Source organism: Scophthalmus maximus, chromosome 10 (assembly GCF_022379125.1).
Source record: "Scophthalmus maximus strain ysfricsl-2021 chromosome 10, ASM2237912v1, whole genome shotgun sequence".
In the NCBI taxonomy this organism is placed as follows: Eukaryota; Metazoa; Chordata; class Actinopteri; order Pleuronectiformes; family Scophthalmidae; genus Scophthalmus; species Scophthalmus maximus.
The window spans coordinates 7,412,199-7,435,302 of record NC_061524.1 but is presented as its reverse complement, the minus strand read 5'-3'; the positions used below and the strand labels follow the sequence as shown (position 1 = coordinate 7,435,302).

General features: G+C 43.2%; 2 long non-coding RNA genes across 8 annotated transcripts in view; one reads left to right on the top strand and one right to left on the bottom strand.

The window, feature by feature from the left end:
- Positions 1-4,171, top strand: part of LOC118284127 — a 34,324-nt gene extending 30,153 nt beyond the window's left edge. Inside the window, exon 3 of the long non-coding RNA XR_007031552.1 lies at positions 1,392-4,171. This is a non-coding gene — a long non-coding RNA (uncharacterized LOC118284127). The remainder of the gene's footprint in view (positions 1-1,391) is intronic.
- Positions 1-23,104, bottom strand: part of LOC124850739 — a 107,867-nt gene that overhangs the window by 55,513 nt on the left and 29,250 nt on the right. The gene's annotated exons all lie outside the window — the stretch shown is intronic.

The window sequence follows — 23,104 nt, the reverse complement described above, 5'->3', positions numbered from 1 at the left end:
GCGTGTGACAGCCGTTGATTAATGTCTGAATGCGATGGTATGGGTAATCTGGTGATTTCGAGCTTCAGGCTCTACTGTCCATGACAGGTGTGTGTTTGTGTGTGTGTGTGTGTGTGTGTGTGTGTGTGTGTGTGTCTGTGTGCATGCGTGTGTGTGTGATGTTCCCAAAGAGAAAAGGCAGCCTCAGTCACTCACCTCACCAATAAATCACACACTAGGGCTAATTGATTTAGCTCCGGTTCATACGCTGCTTCCCCACCAAATCCGTACAGAGGCGTCCTGGCTGCTTTTTAACAGAGTGTTGGGTTCTGTTATGCAAGCCTCCATAAATTGCTCATGTTCTCTTCAAAAGGCTCCAGAGAGAGGCAGCTGATTCATGACCCATGGCCACCAGCTCTACAAACCTTCTACGGACCACTAAGCTTTTAAACGCTTTGTTAGTTTGTTTAAATGAGAGTACGCCGATGCCATTTTTTAACACCACAATGATAAAGGAAGTGCTCGGTGGTCTCCCATTAGTGATCATCAAGATAGAAATAAATACGTTTGGAGAAATAAATCAAAGGCCCTCTCGGTTAAGCATTCACTGATGTATTAAATAACCAGTTTAGTCAGAGGCCTACGGTGGATCAGGTGCAGGACCCTGACTGGCTCTGAGCCCAGTCTCAAGCTGATTTGTCAATTCTGGCCCTGAGCTCTGCGGTTTTGCTTTGTGCAAAACCTGGACCTGTACAAATGTAGACTCCTTAACTGCAAATCATATGTAAGACCAGTTTCGACACCACAACAAGTACTACTCAATCTGCAAGCAGCTGTTTAACATCTCCTGCGGCTCTCTTTCTAGTCTGAGAAGATAATCCTGATCCAGTCATGATGATGTCATCAGTGCTAAGACGTGGGTGTTTGTCACGGAGGGAGGGTCCAATGACAGAGGCTATCAACTTTCAGTGTGGGAAATGTGGGGTCCAGGGTTTGTTTTGGGGGGTGGGGGGTGTTCCTCTTGAGCAACTACTAAGTCAGGATATCTTTTGCTGCTTTAGTATTGATTTTTTTTTTATCGGTCGCAAAATTGGCAGAATTAAACGCAGATTGATTTGAAAGGTCTAGTCAGCATTTGTCAACTTTGACAAAAATGAGTGCAGACCTGATGTTCTCTAGATTTAAGTTCCAAGTCGGCTCAGATGTCCCGGACAGGAATGTATGAAATCAATCGTTGCCTGAACTGGTGGAAAAAGAAAATTTCGATTTTTTTTTTTTTTGCCAAATGGTTAGCTGTGATTGCTAACATTGGCAGCTTGTTTAAAAATTGCATGATTTGCTAATGTTGTCTCTCTCCTCTTTCTTTTTTCTTTTGGCCTTGTGCATTTTTCTGCGGGTCCACTTGGAAGCAGTCTGCAGGCTGGCAGAGAATGAAAGAGCTCCCTGGTTCATCCCTGATGCTCCCCCAGCTGCCGTCGGGCCCACTCTCTCTACGGGCCTCTGTCTCCAGCCCTCCGCGGTGGGCTTTGACTTGTTCAAGGTCCCCTCTGTGATGTGGGCTACCCAATAAAAGCCAATGCCACATAGCTGGATTCCCAGGCCCGTTTCCCCCCTGAGTCTTTATCTTTCACAGCATTGACTGAAGGTGAGGGCTGCCAGAGAATTGGGTTTCACTCGGCTCACACAGACTGTCTCGTTCTTTGCCTCTTTGGCAAAACCATGGGTGGAAGGAGCTGAAACATTCAGTGGAGTGTGAGTGTCTGGGTTTCCATCTCAGCACTTTTCCATTTCAAATCAAGTGGGTCTGATTGGATTCCACACAGCAAGTCCTCAATATTTTAAAATAGCTCCTAAAGAGAAGGTTCAGATTTTTCCTCCTGTCCATCTTAATGCAATTTTGGCAAACCACACAAAATTCTAGGTCACTATCCCATCCAACCTGTTCATACTCAGGGATGTAGCACCAAATTCTGGGCCTTATACATAACTGAAGTTTTTGTGCATGGTATCTATGCAATGTTATGAAAAAGGGTGGTAATGGATTTTAAAAACAACAACATGCCGCTGGTCCAAATGTGAAACTCAAAGCTTCAAAACAGTACTTCACAAACCACGGTGGATTACCATTTGACCTATCACCGAATTGCATGGCTTTGGACTGTGGACAGAAAAAGTATTTGAGCCAGGATTCGAACCAAGATCATTTCAAAACATGTTTTATTGTTTTGAAATGTGAGACTGACTCACACACGCAGACTTTCTCAGCTCAAGTGAGTCCGAAAATATACTTGCAATACTTAGGAAATTTGAAGCGTTTTATTTTTTATTTTTTAATATCCAGACTGCTGACGTAAGTCATAAAAATTGCTCTATGTGTCTTTAGGAGTTTGACAAATCTCGGCGTTAAAAGTTGCCGGTCGGACCTTTCTCTGATGCAGCTCGATGACAGTCATGAATGGGACTGAGCATGTAGGTGCAGCAATATACATGTTTGTGTTTACAGCGGCTCAGCAGCTGCCCTGACTGCTCCCCGCTGCACTGTCGAAACAGGAAAAGCCTTATATAACACATTACACACAGTAAAAGATTAACATGCAGTCACTGAGTTAATCTGTTACACAAACACAGACACAGGAGCAGGTGTGCATGCAAACATGCACACAAATGTACACGTAGTCGACCGAGTTGAGTTGAAACAGACATGCATCTGTGTGAAGGTACATATACATGCAAACATAACACGCGCATATTCACAGGACACACGAGGACAAACAAATCCAAGCTGAAACGCAGAGTAGAATTTATACTATGGTAAGTCTGTCATATACAAAAACATGGATACACCACACACACGCGCAAACACATCCCTGGACAGAGTTCATCCAGTCATTCCATCCTTGTGGCGGTGAAGCTGTTTTTCCATCGCTGGGCTCTTAGCGTGACACTGTGGTCCAAACAGCAGTGAAATATTACATGGGCCCGGGTTATTAAAACTGTTATTAGCATGGCCAATTGGGGCTAAACAGGACCTGACTGTCACCCTAATGACAGGGTGGCTGAGGGCTGGGAAAAGGAGGGGGGGGGGGCTGTTCTGCTGAAACCTCTGACCATCATCCACCAAACAGCCCCAGTGGATTCCCTGCCACTAATATCCATCCACCACCAACCGCCCCTTTATCCCTCCATGTGCTCAGAGCCCTCTGGATCCTGCGCTGCATGAGACAAATAAAACTGTGGTATTCACATACAAAGCCCCCGATACACACAGACATGGAGACAGAGAGCAAAACAAATACAGTTTCTCTTACACAGATAAAACAGACATATGGATGCATATAATTACCATACAAATAAACATGTTTCGAAACAAATAAACCAAAATTTGTTCCGTCTCCATTCATTTTCCAGTACAGTTTTTTTATTTGATTCTACTGCATCCTTTTACTCCACATTCAAGAGGAAAACACAATATTTTATTTTGGGCACGGAATGGAATCTGATCTGCAGCTCTGTTGTAAATCTCACAACTGTGAAGAAGATAAGATAAAGTTAATTAAAAATTCAAATACAGCCACTGTGTATAATCGCCCATGACTGCCAGGGTCTGTTATACTTTGCTCATCACAATGAAACAAATTAAAGTCTTGCAGCATCCCTGATTCCAGCTGCAGATCTTTTTTGTTTTTGCATGTCTTTCTCCTCTCATGCTCCCCTCATCTCCTTTGTGCAAAAAAATAAAATGAGGATTTAACACATTTCTAAAGTGTTTCCCCCCACATGATTACTATTTTACCCAAAGAGCATCCAACCCTACAATCTTTAACATCCTCTGATTTTTTTTTCCCACCAGTATCTGCTTTATGATAATGATATGAAAGACTTCCAACATTGACAACATGTGTTTAAACAAATCATTCGAAAGCCAACAAGCACATATCAGATCGCTCTTTCCTCCTACTCAGCCTTATATTCTCACTCACAGTCTCACCCACCTCTGGTTCCCCTGCTTTCCCCCTTCCCCTCCTTTGCAAAGCAATAAACTGAACTGCATATCTTCACACAGAAAACACACACAGAGTACAAAACATAGCTGTAGCTCACAGTGGCCGATGCTGACCAACTACAGTGGGCTTCAGCTGGAGCCAGAGAGACCACTGTGGTTATCGCTGGGTCTTTGGTATCCAAAAAAGCCTTATGCTAACCCCCCCATCCCCCACCCCGACCCTCTCCCCCTCAGCCCCCTCAGCCTCCGCAAATCCATTTACATAAAGTCTCCACACACTCTCAAACTTTCTAGTTAGTTGTATCGCCCTTACGTCTCAAATTAAAACAACAAATCACAGATTACCCTCATTGACCTGGACAAAGCAGAAATAGACAACTTTTTGGCTGAAACTTGTTACTGTGATTTTAAAGCTGATTACACAGTGTAATGGCAATAGAAAAACTAAAACTGTCCCTGCTTGTATTGGTCCCCTACAAACTTGTTTCAACCATGTTATTCTCTTGGCCACCGGGACGCCGTTTTCGTGGAAAAAATAAGCAAATCGTGGAAGAGAATAGCGTTCTCCTCAAAATATCTCTCCCCAGTGATGGAAATGGCAGATGCTGGAACAGCAGAATTGACAAAAACAACTCAACCGCTCAAGAGAAAAAGGTTGACGGAGGAACAAAAGCAGTAGAAGAAGGAGAGTGATAGAAAAAGAGATGAAACGAGAGCGAACCTTGCACGAGCATTCACTCCATGGAGAGAGAAAACTTGCTGATTTCACTGGGGTCAGAGGTCAGCACACAGAATGTGAAATACATTTTTTAAAAGAACATCATAAATGATAAGTGAAATGGGCAACTATTTACAAAATCAGTAGCAAATCCCCGTATCGCCTCCTTTCATTTTAATGATAACGGTGCACAACCAGATGTGATGAGCACATGTTGCATTGATCACTTCATCAGAACACAAGGAAGGGTTATAACTGAGCATAGTGTGTCTATTTGTATGTGGATTGACTATGAGATATATCATGTTCATGCAAAAGCATAATGTGAATAGCGTGCACCCTTCCAGACCATCACCCAAACCATACTATGTACAAAACAGAAATATCAGAGGCTAATAATTGTGCCAAAAAAGACATAAACTTTATAAAAATTATATCCATCCATTCATCCATCCATCCATCCATCTGAACATGCAAAGAGGAGGACGACAGAATTTCTATTTCAAGCTTAGGCTCCATCTCTGTCTCACATCAACACATGGAGTGCATTTGAACCAACAAACAAGTCTGCTCTATGAAATACGAGTCCAAAAACAAAGCTCTCCCTTCAGTGAAACCCCCCAACCTCAGCACACACAAACACACACACACACACACACACTCCTTCTCTCAGGACCCTTCGTCCTCTCAACTTCCAACAGTTAATCACACACACGGGGTTGAGGGGGGTAGGTGAGTTCGGGTGACACCGGGGCAAAGTGAGTTGCAGCCCTTCGGACAGTCGGTACAGACAGGATTGGTGTACGAGAGTGCACACATATGCACGGATCCCCCCCTTCCCCCTAAGATTTACCCACAATCCCTTGGCTCCTCCATGTTTATTTGGCCTCAGTAATGGTGGCTGTCACGGGCAATCGCCTGAGCCGGCCACTGATTTACTCCAGGTGGCGCTTTGGCTATTGTCCAGCCCAAGGAGCTGCCCTGACCCCTGACCCCTGACCCCCGAAGTCTGCCCTGTGCCCTAACCAGAGGACGGGGCTTGAGTTGTTGCTGAGGGGAGAGGCGACATGGGGATTAGACCAGGCTGAGTGGTTTGTGTGTGGAAACAGATACTCCCACAACTCCAGACCCCCAACCTCACAACTCACAACCAATGCTGATTTACATGCACTTTAATAGTGTTGGAGACTTCACGCTGAAGTGGTTCAACGGTAACTGCTGTTTACATCTGATATTATCCACATCATGTGGTTTGTTTTTGATTAAGTATTTACTGTGCTGTGAGTAATATTAAACTTTAAAGAAGATGACACAATACTTGTTTCTGGGATACTTTGGTCATAGAACTGGAAATACAGTCAGTGGATACTTTATTACACAGGAAGACCCTAACACAACCCAGTACAACAGCTCAGCCATATACTCTATCTATACCTATACAAAGATGATGATTTACAGTTTTAACTAAATATCCATTATCAAGCTCATTGTCTGCAGTGGTGTTAAACTAGGCTACATTATATCAAATTGCATTATATAAGGTTTGTAAAGGTAGAATATGTTGTAAAGTTTCTGTACTGGGTTGCATTACACTACATTACACAGGTGTACCTTAAAAGAATCCAGCAAATGTGTTTTGAGGTTTTGAATATAATGAAAAATATCATAACTGATCTACAAAACCATCCCATCGTGGTCCGTACAGTACATTTGCACCATCAAACATTCTGTAAACCGTATGTATGAAGAGATAGACGGCATATAATGGAGTGTTGCCATGATGTGAGTCACATGTTTCATGTATGTCCATGACCTTTAACTCTCGCAATACATGCAAACATTTGTCACCAATTCAGTGTGCATACATACAACAATGCTGAGCTCTGCTGCCTGCTGTCAGAGATTTACCTCCCTCAGCCTCCTCCTGCATTAGCATTTACAGTAGTCTGACCTTTACATATTGATGCATAAATGGCCTTGATTGAAGTACCACATACTGTATGTATGGCTCATAATTTTCTTCTTTTTTAAAATTTAAAATAATAGAAAAAATATTCTGTGATCAATAATGAAAAAACTATTTTTGCCTTTATGCTTCATTCATTCAATCTTTAAGTTACCCAAGCGAAAAAAGGACCTCTGGTTCATGTGCCCTCATGAACCAATTTAGCAAAGTTGTTCCGAGTTGTTTCCAGGCCTCTACTTGACTCTCACTCACATACTTGCAAACCCAATCTATTCTCAAAGCGGTGTCTTTAATTAACAGCAACATGGCTACTGCATTCTGTTTGCAGGGTTGAACAATTTCTGCGTGTTGCTTAATTATCTATCTGCAGCATTTGTTTTTGTTGCCGTGGCAATCTTTTTTAGGGATTGCCACGGCACTGGCAGACATCTATATCAGACAACAAAGTTTATTTCTCATGGAGCAACAGAACTTGTAAAACTTGTTAAGTTATGAGGAGAATGATAAAAGACTTGTGCTTCTCTCTCCATGTGTTGCTAGGATATTCTTTCTTTTGCTGGGCTTAGATAAATGGGGCATTGATGAACATTTGCAAAGTCTTATTATGGACACAGACACAGTCAGGTGAACCAGAAATGAATGAAGAGACAATCACACTCGGCAGACTTGATTAAAATACTCACAGCCTTATGGTTCTAGTGGCATCTTACTCATTCACAACTTACCACTTGACTGCAGTGGGACAGAGTGTGTTGGCGGTCACAAACATGACCCCGCAAATCTGGTCCCACTGGAGTCAGTGAAATATATATATATATACACACCCATATAGTACAATCTGATGTCCCGCACAGCTGACCTTTGCATCACGTACACAAAAACACCCTCAACATGCTTAAAAATAGACTGGCTTGTAATATCTGACATGTTAACACCACTGTACATCACCTGATGTCCACTGGCTATTTCTCAACAATGCAGTGTCCACAAGCAGAAATACAGACAAAGGTAAATATTTTAATACATTCATTTTATTATTTTTATAATAATATATTTTTATAACATGGCAGACAACCTTTTTATAGTGTGTATTGAGTAGATATAAGATTTGTAAGCACAACTTTCAGATTTAAGGATGCCAAGCTTTTCTTTTCCCAATTAAAACAGTAATTTTTACCTCCACATCTATATCTAATTCCTTTTCTTAGAGTGGGATCTTTTTATTCTCTTTCCATACGCACATGCACACATGCACACGCCAAAGCTTGCTGTGATCCAGGCTATTTATATGTTTACATATTTATATATCCTGCATGCAGCCAGGTGGTTGGTGCTCGGTATGCGCTCGGCGTTGGTACGTGGCCTGATGACAGAGAGCGGGCAGACAGACAGACAGCAGCTGTCAGTTTGGCTCAGTTACAGCCAAGCAGCACCAACACTGATACACCTCACCAATACCCAGAGGTCTATGTCTGGGTCATGGAGCTCCAGAGTTCACCGTGGCCTTTAACTTCTGTCTACCCTTCTCACACAGAGCTATATTTTCACGTTGCTGTTCTGTTAGATGGAATCTAGCACGGATAACAGACACAGTGTGCTACATTGTAACATAGAAGAAATGACGTGAGCCGGTGTCGTATATTACTTATTTATTTTCCCAAATATTTAAAGTGGAATAGATACTGAGTGTTCACCATATGCACATGTCATTTCTGGGTGATAGGATTGATTATTGATAACTTGTGGGTGATATGGTTAAAACTTTTTATGTTACAATATCAGTATCTGACAACCTGAGACAACCTGTCAAAAAAACACTAAATGAATTATCCATGAACTCATGGTTTGGTGTGAACGGACCTATGAGGTCATTCCACAGCATCTGCATTGGGTTAAGGTCTGAGCTCCGGTCGGGGCCACTCCTAAAGGTGGATTTGCTTTTTTTGAGGTAATGCTGTGGCAGACTTACTTACACGTTTAGCGTCATTGTCCTGCTGCATCATCCAACCTCTACTGCGCTTCAGCTTGCAGAAAAGCCACCCCGACATTATCCTGAAAAACACCTTGATAGACTTGGGAAATCCATTTTCCTACAGATGATGGCAAGAGCTCTACAGACCCAGAACCAGCAAAGCTTTTTACATAACACGTAATACTTCGTGTTTCCCCAAAACAATTCTACCTTAGCATAGTCTCTGCAGTTGAACAGCCGCCCACAAACACCGCAAGAAAGTCCAAGAACGAATTCAAAAACTGACGTCACAGCACTAGACTTGACTGACTGATTTGTAATGGTTGTTGTAATAGTAATGCTACACTACAAAAAAAATACTCAGTTACAACTAAAATTGCATTGAACATGTTTCTTGCTCCGTGATGTGAATGTGAATATTCAAATAAAGTAAGAGTTTAGTGAAGTACAAGAGCCGAATACGTTTAATACTTAAATAAAACACTCCAGTAAATGTGCTTACATTCCACCAGTTGTTTTGATTTCTCCTAGTGGAAAACAGAAGCACCACACTAGGAAAGGCAAGAAAGAGAGTTTCCATACATTTCTTTTCTTGTCACAGTTTATATGCTTATTTACGTAGCCTACAAACCACATAGGAAATATACTATAACATTACTACGTTCTGATGGTTGTGTTATACTTAACACAACCATCATGATTTGCTCTTATTTATTATATTTTTCCCTCTATGCTTATGAAATTTACTGCAGGGCCCCAGTTTTACCCTTTGAGATTATTACAATTTCATTTCATCTTCCTGAAACTTGTGATTTAAGTGATTTATGTTTTTTTAAGGCTTTTAGTTTTGCCATCCTCACAACTCGTGTTCAGATTGCGAACTGGCACTTAACCCAACACAGACCTTTGCCAACAGACCAAGGCTGTAATTCAAAGGCCCCCCTGTGTGTTAGTAATATAGGCTATCCCCCACAACCATGAGCCTCCTCGTACCCCCAGGTCTTCCAGTTTATTTCCTGTTCTGCCTGACTGGCATGGCGTAGACATGGACCCTCTGTCTGACGGGCTCTGGTTACACCAGCAATATAAACCTGCTGGAGCTGGCGAGATATAACAGAGCGCGCGCACGCACACGCACGCACACACACACGCGCACACACACACACTGCATATATACACATCAAGTCTCTACTGTCTAAGTATGTCTTGCAAATTAAATGTATAATCTCAGTGGCATCTATATCAAATAAAGATTAATATACACGCATGAACATATATACAGACATACATTCAAGAAAATGAGAGAGCTTTAGAAATGAAAAGGAAATGAAAGAGAGAGAGGGAATGCAGTGGGTTATGAGAAAGGATGTCTGGAGCAATAAAGGCTGGTACCAGTATTCAGAGTTTAAGGGCCAACAGGGCTTCGGATATGAATCTCACCCAAGCACGGCAACCTCCGACCTTCTCCCAGAAGGCCCTGGGGGGTGCAGTCAAGTTATTGTCTTCATCTTTTTCCCTAACTCCCCCTGACCTCCTCTGTCTTCCATCTGCACAAGTCCATTACGTCCATTTATTTCATCGCCACAACTATCCACACATAAACTGCTCTTTTCTCCTCTCTGCTCTATTCACTTTCGGTCGTTCCCGTCCATTCATTGCCCGAACAGAGCCATCGATTCATCGGCCGGACATGACCGTATTGTGTTAGAATGCGAGGATGAGAAAGGGACAAAAAAAGGGAGAGTACACTTGGCCATTAGGGCGACATTGAAAAGCGGAGAGTGGTCCTGAGGTCAACATGGTGGAGAGAGGCCAGGGTGGAGTGGAGATCAACACTGGACTAACTTAAGATTGTTCTGTGTGTTGTGGAACATTCAGACCTTTCAGGCAATTCACGCTATGGCTTAAAAGGAAACTATACTGATTTAACACTCATCAGTCATCCACTGGAAGCTGAAACAGATTTGACACTTGATGTCATGGGAAAAGGCATGCACATCCATTAGCTGGGGAGAAACAAAGGTTTTACATTATATGCTACAGGGAGAAGGCATTAGGGGGTTTCTTGCTCACTCTTTTGGTGATCCTTCATACTCATATTTATTTGTTTTGTTGGTGTGGTCTGTTTCTAATGGTTTTATATCATTTGAAATGTTGGGTACATGATTGAATTAGTGTTTATATCTGCCCCTCACAAACTCAATGACATGTCTTGGGAAAAGCCTTCCAGGGGTCTTTGTAGACAATTGCATAAGGAAGCCGCAGAACAGAATTCACTCACTGGCAAACTTATGGGAATGATTTCAGTACAAAGACCGTTGTTGTCAGGATGTGAGCTGCAGCTAACTTCAACAAGACAGCACTGTCCTACAGGAAGATGTTTCACTGGGTCTTTGTGCTGCACTGCTTCGTCTTACACTGATCAGATTACTTGATTTGTTCTACTGACTAAAATCCGTCCTGCAAACACACTAAGCTCCGTGCATGTATGTATTTTTTCTCCAAGGTCGGAGACCTAGGAATATGTTGCACCGGACACTCAGTGGGGTGACATGGTAGGGCCAGAAATTTGAACTGTAGTATTGAAACAAAACAAAAAAATAATTTTAAAAGTAAAACCTCTGGCCCTGTCATGATCTTCATTCCCAGGGGAAATCGAAAGCTTTCCTCCAGCGCTCATTTCAGCGGCTTGACACTTTTAATCATGACATCACCTCACTACATAACAACAAACAGAGCAAGATATGACCAGATGACCTTTTAGCTCAGGGACCATTTGCAAAGTTCTTGGCCTCTTTCTCCTCTTCCATGTCCACACTCCTCCAAGAATTGCTCCTCTTTCCCCTCAGGTCTCTTAGAAACCCCAATTCACAGATGATGGCAGATGGAGGGAGTAAGCTCATATTTGGTATATTAGGCATCAGTGACTAGGGCTGACATTCTGGCTGAGAAAGGACAGAAAGAAAAGGTTTAAATGTTTAAGCATCCTTTATAAACTACTGAGAGGGTGCTGGACTATGACCCAAGTAAGAAATGTTTTTTTCCAAGTCTGAAGGACTTCTTTAATCTTGGCCAAAACATGAGTGATTCCTCAGTCATATCCAGACTTTTGAATTGTCCGTCTATGTGTATACTGTAAAAACCTTACTTCACCTTCCTTGATATTACTGTGAACAAGAATGTGATTTGAGTGAACCTGCCTTCTTAAATAAGGATTGAGAACTTCCATCTCGACCCTACCCCGATCAAGCCTGTAGTGACAAAAAATTCCAGTGCACTGTTGGCCTTGTCACCTCGCCGCCTAATGAAGATGAGGTGAGGTGAGATGGGAGATGAAGTCATCAGGCGAGGGGAGGCGATGGGAAAGCAGCGGTGGGACTCATAAATCAGAACTCATTGTCCATGTCGGAGAGTCAAGGGGTAGTAACTGGGGGGATGAAGGGGTGGAGAGGGTTCAGAATGGGGTTTTTGGGGTCTGGGTCAGTGGTAGGGGATAAGAGATGTGAGGATGTGAAGGAGATCAGGGTGCGGTCAGTGTGATGTAATCTGCTGGACATCTGTGCTCCGATGAGTGGAGTTCTCAGACACACACACACACACACACACACACACACACACACACTGGTACACACCTCCTTCCCCCAGGGAGCGGCGGTGCTCTCACTGTCTGGGAGCCAGAGCCGTGGTACTAATGAGACTAAATGAGGCTGGAGCCTCTCTGTGAAGAGGTCACAGGCTGTCAAACAGTCAGTCAGGCAGCTGGTTGCAATACTGGTTCGCCTACCAGTTGAACAACCTGTTAGCGATTCAGTCAGCCAGCCACTTCGCTAATCAACCAAGGAGCGACGTCACGGTGGGTTGCCTCGTGGTTTCGAGTCAGTCAACCAGTCAGCCAACAAACCAGTCGGTGTACTCGGATGAGCTCATTAAGTAGAAAAACTCACAAACTGGTCAGCCAGCCAAATTGCTAAGTGGCACATGGACCAGTCAGTCAACCACATAGCAAACCCGTTTTATTATTGCTTGCATGAATGCCAGCAAGCAGGTTAGCTTATCAAATATTTAGCAACAAACTAGTTAGTCCACGAGCCAAGGGGCTTAGTTTCACCCTGCCTATAATCTGTAATTCAACCAGCCAGTCGTCAGTCAGCCAATAAACGAGCTGGTCTTCAGTAAACTGGTCATCTAGATAGCCACAAACTAGTAAACAAAAAATAACAAGTAGCAAATAAATCATTCTAATAAATCCCAGCTAACCATTTTGCTAACGGCCCAGTCAACCAGCAAGCCTGTCAGTCTCAGAGCTGAGTTTAGCCATGCATGTGCCGATTAAAGCGATGGGGGAGATGGAGGGCAGGCGGAGTGAGAGGGGGGGGGCATCAAGCTTATGTAAGGCAAAAGCTAGGCCAAGCAGAAGTGACACAGGCCAGGCCTTAGATTGCCTCAGCATGGGGCAGAAATGTGCTGACCAAGGCTGCGGGTTGATTGAGAGTCCAGGGGGGTCAGGGTGGATTCAGTGAAGTTTATTTGACTGTGGTCCATATAGGTTTCTTTCAAAAACAAACAGGACTAATTTTGTTGGCTGTGTGTTTTAGCAGCTGTGACCTGCTATATGCCTAGGCTTGACCCCATCCATGCATCCTATGGAGGATTTCAGCTCTGAATGTCCGGCCACTGAGCTGACCAACGATATATGTGCACATAGTGATGTATGTGTAGTAAAATGTGTAGAGAGTCATATGAGTGCCGTGTGGATTGTGTTGTCTTCTCAAGTCTTTGGTACAGGTGCAGGATGGAAAAATATGCTGGATAATGGTCACAACACACTCTTACTCACACACACTGACATTCAAATGCACTAGATCTCTTACATCTCAAGTAAGAGAGACAACACAGTCACTCTGGCCCTTTTTAACGCCAAACCAACACTTGGACCAGACTATTCCCATGACTTAAGGGCTGGGCAGATGATTACACTGTTGCCATAGAGACAGTTCGGATGAAAAAATATTGTCAGTGAAGTATTCATGACAAAGTATTGCAGCAGATGTTTCGTGACCAAAGAATTGTAGTAAAACTCCTAATGGAGGTTTTGACATTCTTCCCAGTACATTAAAAATCATAGAAATAAGCACAATAATAAGGAATTTTTTGTAATTTGCCATACGAGAACTCATTTAGTTCACATACCACAGCAGACCATTTTATCACACTCCTGAAAACCGCAGAATCGGCCAACTGTTCTGTATAACACATACTGTAGGGCCAGCCACGTACACAAACAGATACAACTAGAAAATGTACGTGCTTGCAGCTAAAAATAAGCACTTTAAAGATTTGAAATTGTTAAAATCCTGAAAGAAGTTAAAGTTTAACAAGAGGCTGAGAGATAAAGTGCGAGCAAATTAATGCATTTTATACGTCAGGATAAGAGAGAGATCTGAGTAAAGTCATTTGAGATGACTCTGCTCTACCTTCATGAGTATACCTTGGCTATTATCAAAAATGTATCTAATTTGTCCCACCACGTTCTCATTATGCTTTGCACCGTTGCTTCAGCAAAGCCTCTCCTAATATTTAACATTAGCTGTAAGTCTCAACTTTTATGTCAGCTGACATGTCTAGCTGCTTGCCACATGAAACAGTATATAACATACGTAACGTCTATCTGGCTAACATTTGCTAATTGTCGAAACTGATCTAATGGTGTAATCTACCAAAGTGATGAGGTTTACTTCCAAATGTACACAATTTTCTTCCGGGGAAGCCTGGCTCCAGACCCCCATGCAGGGTCCTAAGTCAACCCAGTGATGAACACTGCTTCTGATTTATTGTTCAGTATCCAAACTGTTAGATCTCTCCATTCACAATCCCAATGTTACCATATCAGACAATGATCATTCCTCCCCACCACCTTCATCTGGCACACCAGTTGAAACATCAGTTGGCGTGTAAGTGTGTAGCTGTTTTTGAATTTTTCATTATTCATACAAGGAAAGATGTGAATATTTGGTCTGACAACATACCACTGCTTTAATGTATTCACTGTATTATTATTATGAGTGAAATAAGGGTTTTTAATTGCCCCAAGACAATAATACATATTAGCAGACAGCTGCAGATGGACATGCTTTTCTGATTTGCCCCGTCTACCTCTCTTTCTTTTTTTCCCTCTCTGCTTCTTGATTCTAATCCTTCTAATTAAACTTTGAGAGCCTGCAGGGTTTCCACCCCCCACCCCCCTTTACCCCCATCCTCAACAACTTTCTCACAGTGAGCATAAAGGGCTGGAGGAGAGTAGAGAGAGGGAGAGACATGAAGTGAGAAGAGAGAAACTGAACAGAGGGTGGATTCATGGCAGCCCTGCTCTGCTTCTTATCAGTATCCTGGCTCTGTGAATGAAGCTCTTCAGAAGAACTCCTGGCCCCTCGACACCCAATACACCTCCAAAGCTATCTCTAAATCCCTGCTACATGTCTCCACACACACACACACACACACACACACAAATGCAGACCCTATATACAGTATATGGTACATATACAAATAGATGCTGACTTGGAAATAAACATCACTACAGTCAGTGTTGCAAATTAGGGCTGCAACTTTGATGATCTATTAACCTGCGGTTAATTTTATTTGGTTGATAAATCAGTTGATAATTCAGCTCATAAAAGGCCTTTCACATCTTTCCAAAGTTCAGCCAACACTTTACCTCCAAAACCCAAGATATTGAACCTTTGAACTTTAGCTTTCACGTCAACATTTTTATTGACTTCTACAGTGACCCGACAACTTGGCAAACTCTGTCTGCTGATAAAGTTCATGTGATTTGATTGCTACCATTTGTATTATAAGAAGGCAGAAGTATGATTGTTTTGCTGCATGTAGTATGGGCTCTGGCAATTATTGATTGCTTGTAAAAAAATTAGATATATATTATTTATGTTAATTATATGTGAATTAGCCCTCCACGTCATAGTAACCGTAGTATTTCAAATGGCATCACACATCCGTACATGTGGAAGTTCATTGCCAACATTGCCTTGACAGTGTGATGTCAGCAGCAGCAGCAGCCCAATCAAGCCTGAGCAACAACATTGCTCATTTAATGGCAGACTAATGATGAAACTAACTCGCAAATCACACCACTAACCACCATGTCACAACACTGGTCCAGCTCAGATTTATCAAGGCAAACGATAACCCCAAACCTTTTTTCCCAACACTGAATGAAACCAACGTTTCATTCTTACATCCTGATTCTCTCGCACAGTCCTGAATGATGCTTATTTATCCAATTCACAGTAGCCCCTACTTAGTGGCCTGTCCGAAATCACTGGGAGCCGTTGTGCAGCTATGCACTGGATAGAGCCAAATAAAGAGGGGGGATATTGGGTATCCTGGCTCATTTGCGGTGTGGGCCGCCCCCCTCCATTCCCCTGGTGGAGGCTGTTTTGGAGATGAGTGGGGGGGTTATATTATAGAGTATTAAACAGTAATGATGGGCCTGGAAGAGTGGGTCCATGGGAAAGTGGTTGGTGCGTCTCGCTGTGGCCCGGCGTCGGACCTGAGACATTGGGAGCTAGAACCGGGTCACCCCGCCGCAGAGATCATTATAGGGTGGTGGTGGGGTGGGTGAGAGATTGAGATGCCAGACCCCATCGACCACTTCAACCCCCCCACCCATCCCTCGTCCTCTTCTTTCCTCAAACCCAGAGTCAGCTGACCGCCCATGCCTGCCCTCTGGAAAAAGACTCTAGCCGCAGTCACTGGGCTCCACCGGCACCAGCCCTGAACCCTGTCGCCATGTCGACCAAGCATCCAGACAACATTGAGCAACCTGGAGGCAGACAGGAAACCGCATGCACCATGACAACAAGGAGGGGAGTGTGGGGGCTCCTACCACAGTGCTCATCCTGCAGTGAGGAGATGGGAAATGGACAACAAAGCTACAGTGTGGATAGCCACACTGTAACAAAACAGGGAAGAGTGTGTGTGTGTGTGTGTGTTTGTGTGTGTGTGTGTGTGTGTGTGTATGTGTCTGTGTGTGTGTCTGTGTTTGTGTGTGTCTTTGCATCTTACCCCAATACATATCTGCAGCTTCGGTGTTTCATAGACACAAAAGTCTAACAAAGTGCACTATGTAAGCAAGTGCAAGTTTGTTTACAGTTGTGAGACAACATGGAGCATTTTTGGGAGCGAGCTCATGCGTATACAAGCTTCACAAACACAAATCACAGTCTCTGTCTCTGTAAATGAATACACCTGGGGTTATCTTCAGTTCTACTGAAGTACAGCGTGACGTGTTACAGATGGGTGAGCCATTCTGTCATTCCTGGCCCTGTCTGTGTGCAACAGGCTGCACAAAGTCTTAAAGGAATAGTTCAAAGTTCAAGTTTCAGAAACTATGAGGAGAAGAAAGTTGAAAGATAATTCTCAGCCCTCAACACAGTCAGAGAAAACAAAACCTCAAACAGTCCAAATAAATAAGCTCACAATGAAAGCTACTTCACTTAAAAAAAAAAGAGTTTGTGACAGGGTTGAGCTCGCTTTCTCAAACTGGAATTCGACATCTGCAAGGAACAAATGTCAAACTGTCAATTGCGGCAATGGTGGCGACAAAGGTCAAGAGACATATTGAAACAAAACAGCCCTTTTTTCGGTCAATGAAGGTCTGGAACACTTCAAATGACTATGACTGCTGAATGGTTTCATTATCAGGGACTGAGAGCAATACTTTATTACTTCACTTCATCCTGATGGTGGTTCACATATTGAATGTCACATTACATCATCATTGTTTGCTTTGATATTATATCAAATAGTCTTGTTGCGACATTTTGAGCAGCAAAATATACTAAAAAGGAAAACCGCAATGTTAAAATCAGTGTCCGTGGGTGCAGCGGTTTTAAACCAATGATTGGTGACCAGCTGACAACAAGTCAGCTGTTTTGCCAGATTATCTAAACAACTTTATCTGTAGATAAGATTTGTTCATGATTGATTTTTCTTTTAAATCAAAATGTATTTATTTCAAGACTGATTCCTCTTTTAAATCTAAATTAATTCATTTCAAGATTTTTTTATTTTTATCTAAATGAATTAATTTCAAGTTTTGGTAATCTGGCGATATGATTTTACGAGCCTCCTTTTCAATGTTGAACTTGATAAGAACAGTATTGTTATAACTGATGGGAATTAACCAGTCAGGACATTTTTAGTCTTAACCTAAAAACTGGAGGCTTGTAAAGTCAATTTCCCAAAATCTTGAACAATTTCTTTCAATGACGCTGTCAGAAAGTTGAAAACAAGGCTGTTACTCAGACTATAGGAGAGGAAGCGATGAGTGAGCTCTATTGAATTTTTATGAATCCATCGCTGAAGAATTGTAAACGTCCGCAGCTACGGCTGAGTCAAAGTCATGTGAGGGAGATGCAAATCACTGAACATTTCAATAAAGTCACTGTAAACTCATCAAGAGGCAGCAAAGACACACTGCAGACATATAATGGCAAAACCATGGAAGATAAATTCTGATAACGGTCCCTATAAACTCAGCACTGCATACCCCAGACACACTGTGTGTGTTCATCCAATGGTTATGGGAACGTTACTGGGACACCATAAGAGACTGAGATCATGGAGAACCATATGGTCGATGGACTCATATGGACTGTTGAGCACCTCGGAAACATTATATAGCCAATAAAATGCTTTTAAATTTTGCTCATAGGAATATTACAGGGATTGTCATACCTTGGGAATTTTTTTAAAAACTATCCTAAAGCACAAATTGATCTTATTAATCTCACACTGTGTATGGGAACATTAGAACGGCTTTCCCATATAGTGAATATGCCTTGCCAGCATTCCTCCTCCTCCTCCTCCTCTTGTATCGCTTCATCCTCGCGGCGGTATTTTTCGACCCGAACCCAACCGACCAACATGATCCCCTATAATTAAGCAGGTTTAAGGCCAACTGATCCCCTCGGAGAGCCTTGTCTTCCATACATTCCAATTAAAAGCGATTACACACAGTGGTCTTTTACTGCTGAGAGGCCTCTGTCAACTCCTCATCACCCCCCCGCCCTACATTCACCCACCAGCATTACCCATTCCCAGGGTTTCAGCTGTCACCCGTCCCCTCAACGCATCAATCTCAATACGTTTTTTTTCCAAACATTTGTTGTTTTCTTTCGTTTGTCCCCTTGAGTAATTCCATGTTTGTGTTGTTTGCGTGTGCTAAGCTAGTCCAGATAAGTTCTCCTTTTCCAGTAACTCTCCGTTCTTCTGGGTTTTTTTACATTCCCAACTTCTGTTTTTTTACGATTGCTTATTCACGTGAATAATAGGTGTAGAATCGTGTATATTCACTTTTAAATGCAGGCCGAGACAAAAGCTAGAGCCCGGCAAATCCTTAAATCTTGTCAACTTTCACTCAAGGCACACCACCACCCACCACCCACCACTCTCCCTTTCCTTATTCTTTTTGGGAAATGCCTGCAGGGAGTTGAATAGAAGGCCCACATTTCCACATGAAGTGAGCAGCGATCTTCTCTCCCCTGGCAAAGTTTACTTTTCTTCTAGCTGTGAGAAAGCTCGGCGGGACTGGAGTTATGAATATTCATGCCGCAGAGTTCCCTGTCAATCAGTCAAGGAAAGCTGAGGGGGACTTTATGTCTCCGGTGGTTCATTTTGCTGGAGAAGGAATGTGTACTGATTTAGGTTTTAGTTCCACTCCATCACTAACTTTTATTTTATTTTCTGCTGTTTTATCAATGCATATTTCTCCCTGCTAACAAGCACAACAGCCTCACGCTTTCAATTTTCAATCAAAACACTGACCACATCTATTCATCATTATAAAGGAAAAGTCACTCTATTGTTGAAATATATCAATGTCTCCAGTACTGATGTGTGACTGACATGAACAGCCTCCTAACAAAGAAGTGTTATGACAGCACTGGTATTACTTAATGACCGTATCATCGGTGCATTTTAAAAGCATTCTCGCTGAATTACAACACACTTATGCCTCATAAGAGCTAAAACTAAGAATTTCTCTTCGGCTGCTTTCAGAACATTTTACTGAACTTTTCTGGAGGGGCTGTTTGTGAGAACGCAAATACCCGTAAATGTTGCTCTGGACATTTTCCTGAAAATGTAAAAAATTTACAGAAAATGTCTGAGTGAGCCCATGTGAGAATACACCAAGCGAGTGGGCAATCTACCCAGCCGTAGCGTCTGACTCAATCTCCTGCTGTGTTCTTCATATGTGAACTGTAAATTCCTGCCTTGTCTGAAAACAGCTTAAATCTGTTTTAAAGTTCAACAAGTCTGTTGAACTTGCTGGGACTTATTCTGGCAGTTTAAGCCACTGACAATTGCTTACAAACTTCGCATGGGAGATCGTACCCACTCACCAAAGTTACATCGTGCAAGAACAGGTTTACAGGATGCGGAGCGTGAATGAAAGAGGCACCATTGTTCCTATTACAAGTCAGTGCACGATCAAAATTATTTTGAAGCTGTCCTTTTAAGGTAATATTGATGCATAAGGTTGCTTTGCAGATGAGACAGTTTGAGTGCAATATAATCTAATGTGAGTATTCTCGATTGTAGAGCACAGTAAATACAACAGTCACAGAGGAATTACCAAAACAATCACAGAGAACTGTCGTGGGAAGCGTGAAATCGAGTGGATCAAATGTGGGTCCTGCCCTGGCAAACAACATAAAGGGGAGGGTATCACAGGGCAGGGGTGAAGAAAATAGAGGAGCAATAAGCAGCACAACACACTGAAGGAAGATGAGAAAGAGAATGGGGAAGAGAGAGAAAGCCAGAAAAAAGCACTGCTGGGCACCACTAACAGAGGCATAAATCTAGGCACTCACAATTGGATTCAAATGCAAATCCAGCTCCGAGCACCCAGTGGAAAGGCCAACCTTAATTTAGCCAAGTCCCAATGTGTGTATACTACCCCCAACTGACAGGAACACTTCATTCTCCACACTGTTTTTTTCTCTGAATGTGTGTGTGTGTGTGTGTCTGTGTGTGTGTGTGTGTGTGTGTGTGTGTGTGTGTGCATGCTCATGGGCATGCATAAATATGCATCTGCTTCTTATTGGAAGCAAGACAACAATGACAGTCTGCTGTAGGCCTCCAAAGAAAAGTTACTACAAAAGTGTACTTTCTCTCTGCCAGATATTTTACACTTTCAACAGTTCTCTGTAATTTTTGTTTACATGACGTTATAACAGGTGGGAGCTGTACCCCGTAACATGCACGGCCCTACATGCACATCCCTGCTCGTCCCCATTCTCCTCTCCTGGTTCCCACCTCCCATCCCCTCCAGCAAGGGAGTCAGAAATGAACCTGAACTGATTGAGAGTCAAAAGCAGTTGCTGGGGCAGAGGCAGTGGGGCAGAAGCAGTTGCCGGGGCAGCGGTGGTGGTGGTTGGTTACCAGGGGAAGGGGGGGAGTGGCAGGGTGGGTAGCCCCCTGTTAGTTGCCAGGGGGAAGCCCGTCGGTTGCTTGGGAGGGCCGTAGCAGTCGGGCGAGTGTTAAAGCCATTAGTATACCTTACCATATGAAAGGCTGGGTGGGTGGGGCGAGGCCGAAGATGAGTCCTGGGAGGATAGCCCCACTGTCAAACGAAAGGAGTTTTACAAAAGAGCCTTTCACTCAAACATACTGCCCCCCCCCCCCCCCCCCCCCCCCAAACACACACACACACACACACACACACACACACACACACACACACACAAACATGCACACACTCACACAACCTCCACCCACCACTCTCATCCCAACCGAGGCCATTCAGAGCAGGCTAACGTGCCCACAGAATAGGGGAATTCCCCCTTTAAGTATAGGAATGACAGGGCAAACAGGGGAGGGAGAGAGGAGCAAAAGAAAAAAGAAAAAGGCGACTCAAAGCACGGCGACCTTCCGCCAGCCTGTGTTTTCCACTGAGCTGGCATCCAGGCTGCAGTCAGAGAGAGGCCCCCAGGGAGCCCAATCCAACCCCCAGGGAGAGACTCATTACTGGGGGCAAAAGCTCCCTGGCACTCCCCATCCTGGCTGAAAGCAAAAATCTTTATTTCCCTCTTAGTTACAAGCAGAAGTACTGTTTACTATGCGGTCATGAAAAAAAGCACATATGAAACTAAAAATAGACTGAGCTGCCCAACAGCCAGGAGAGGAAATATGGGTGTATGTAACTGTATATACATGTGTGCATGTGTGTGTGTGTGTGTGTGTGTGTGTGTGTGTGTGTGTGTGTGTGTGTGTGTGTGTGTGTGTGTGTGTTGACACATAGCCGCAGGTATGGCCAGCAGTGGGTAGAAGCAGTGATAAAAGCCAGCCTCTGTTTCCTGTCCTTAACGGGCTAATGGTGGGGATTTACTGGCCTTTTATTATGATTGCTCCAATTAGCTGTAAAGCAGCATAGGACCAGTCCTCCAACTGCCTGTGTGTCTGTCCGCCTCTCAGTCTCAGCCTCAGACATGTCCCTGTCTCTCAAAGAATGGTTTCTCTGCGGTTTAGAAAAAGTGGAAAACAGATAATCGGTGAAAGGGTATAATGCAGAAAAACTCGGACAGTGTGTGGAGGGAGATTCCATTTCGCCCCCTTTTTTATGCTGCAATCTCAAAGAGAGATAGCTTAAAACCCCATGCAGCACGAATTACCCCAAATATACACATGGCCAGCTACCACCACAGATGAGTAAAAAAAACATTCCTAATGCAATTTGGGTCAAATGACCCTCTAAGCTGGGAAAGGTACAAACATCATTGTGGTTGGGTCAAATCTTGGAACATGGAACTGAAACAAAAGAATCAAAACAACAGTTTAAAATCTCGTGACTGTCTCCCACTTTTGTTCGATGAAAACATCTGTGCGTGCTGATGCCTGCTAACGTTTGCTGATATGCAGACACAGAGGCAGCCCAAAGCATACGAGGAATCCAAGAAGCAATTCAGCTCACAGACGTCTTTTTCATGACTTCCTGTCACTGAAGTGAACAAAAAATTAAATCCAGCCTCTGTTTGATGTCACACAGTGCGACTCTATAAATGAAATTTAGTCTGCCTTTCTTCACTTGAGTCCTTCATAAGTTGTTTGTTTCAGTAACTCTATGCTTTCTATCTTCCTACAGTCCAACTGTGTGCTCGTAACAGTCTGTCAGTGTGTGTTTCTTGTTTTTTCTCCATCCAAGCTTCATGTCGGCCCAAACATCTGTGCTGAAGTAATCTTAATGGAGCCGTTTTTATGTTGCTCTCGTTGTACAACCCGCTCACCACACTTTGTCATAACATCAAGACAAAACGCATCAATTATGTGTCCAAATGTCAGCATTGGACAATTCGAATAAGCAGGACAGAATATTGAATTCATGCCCTTTCTGGCTTTTTCCTTTTGTTCTCCGTGGTCAGGGGGTTTTATTGCTACAGAGGG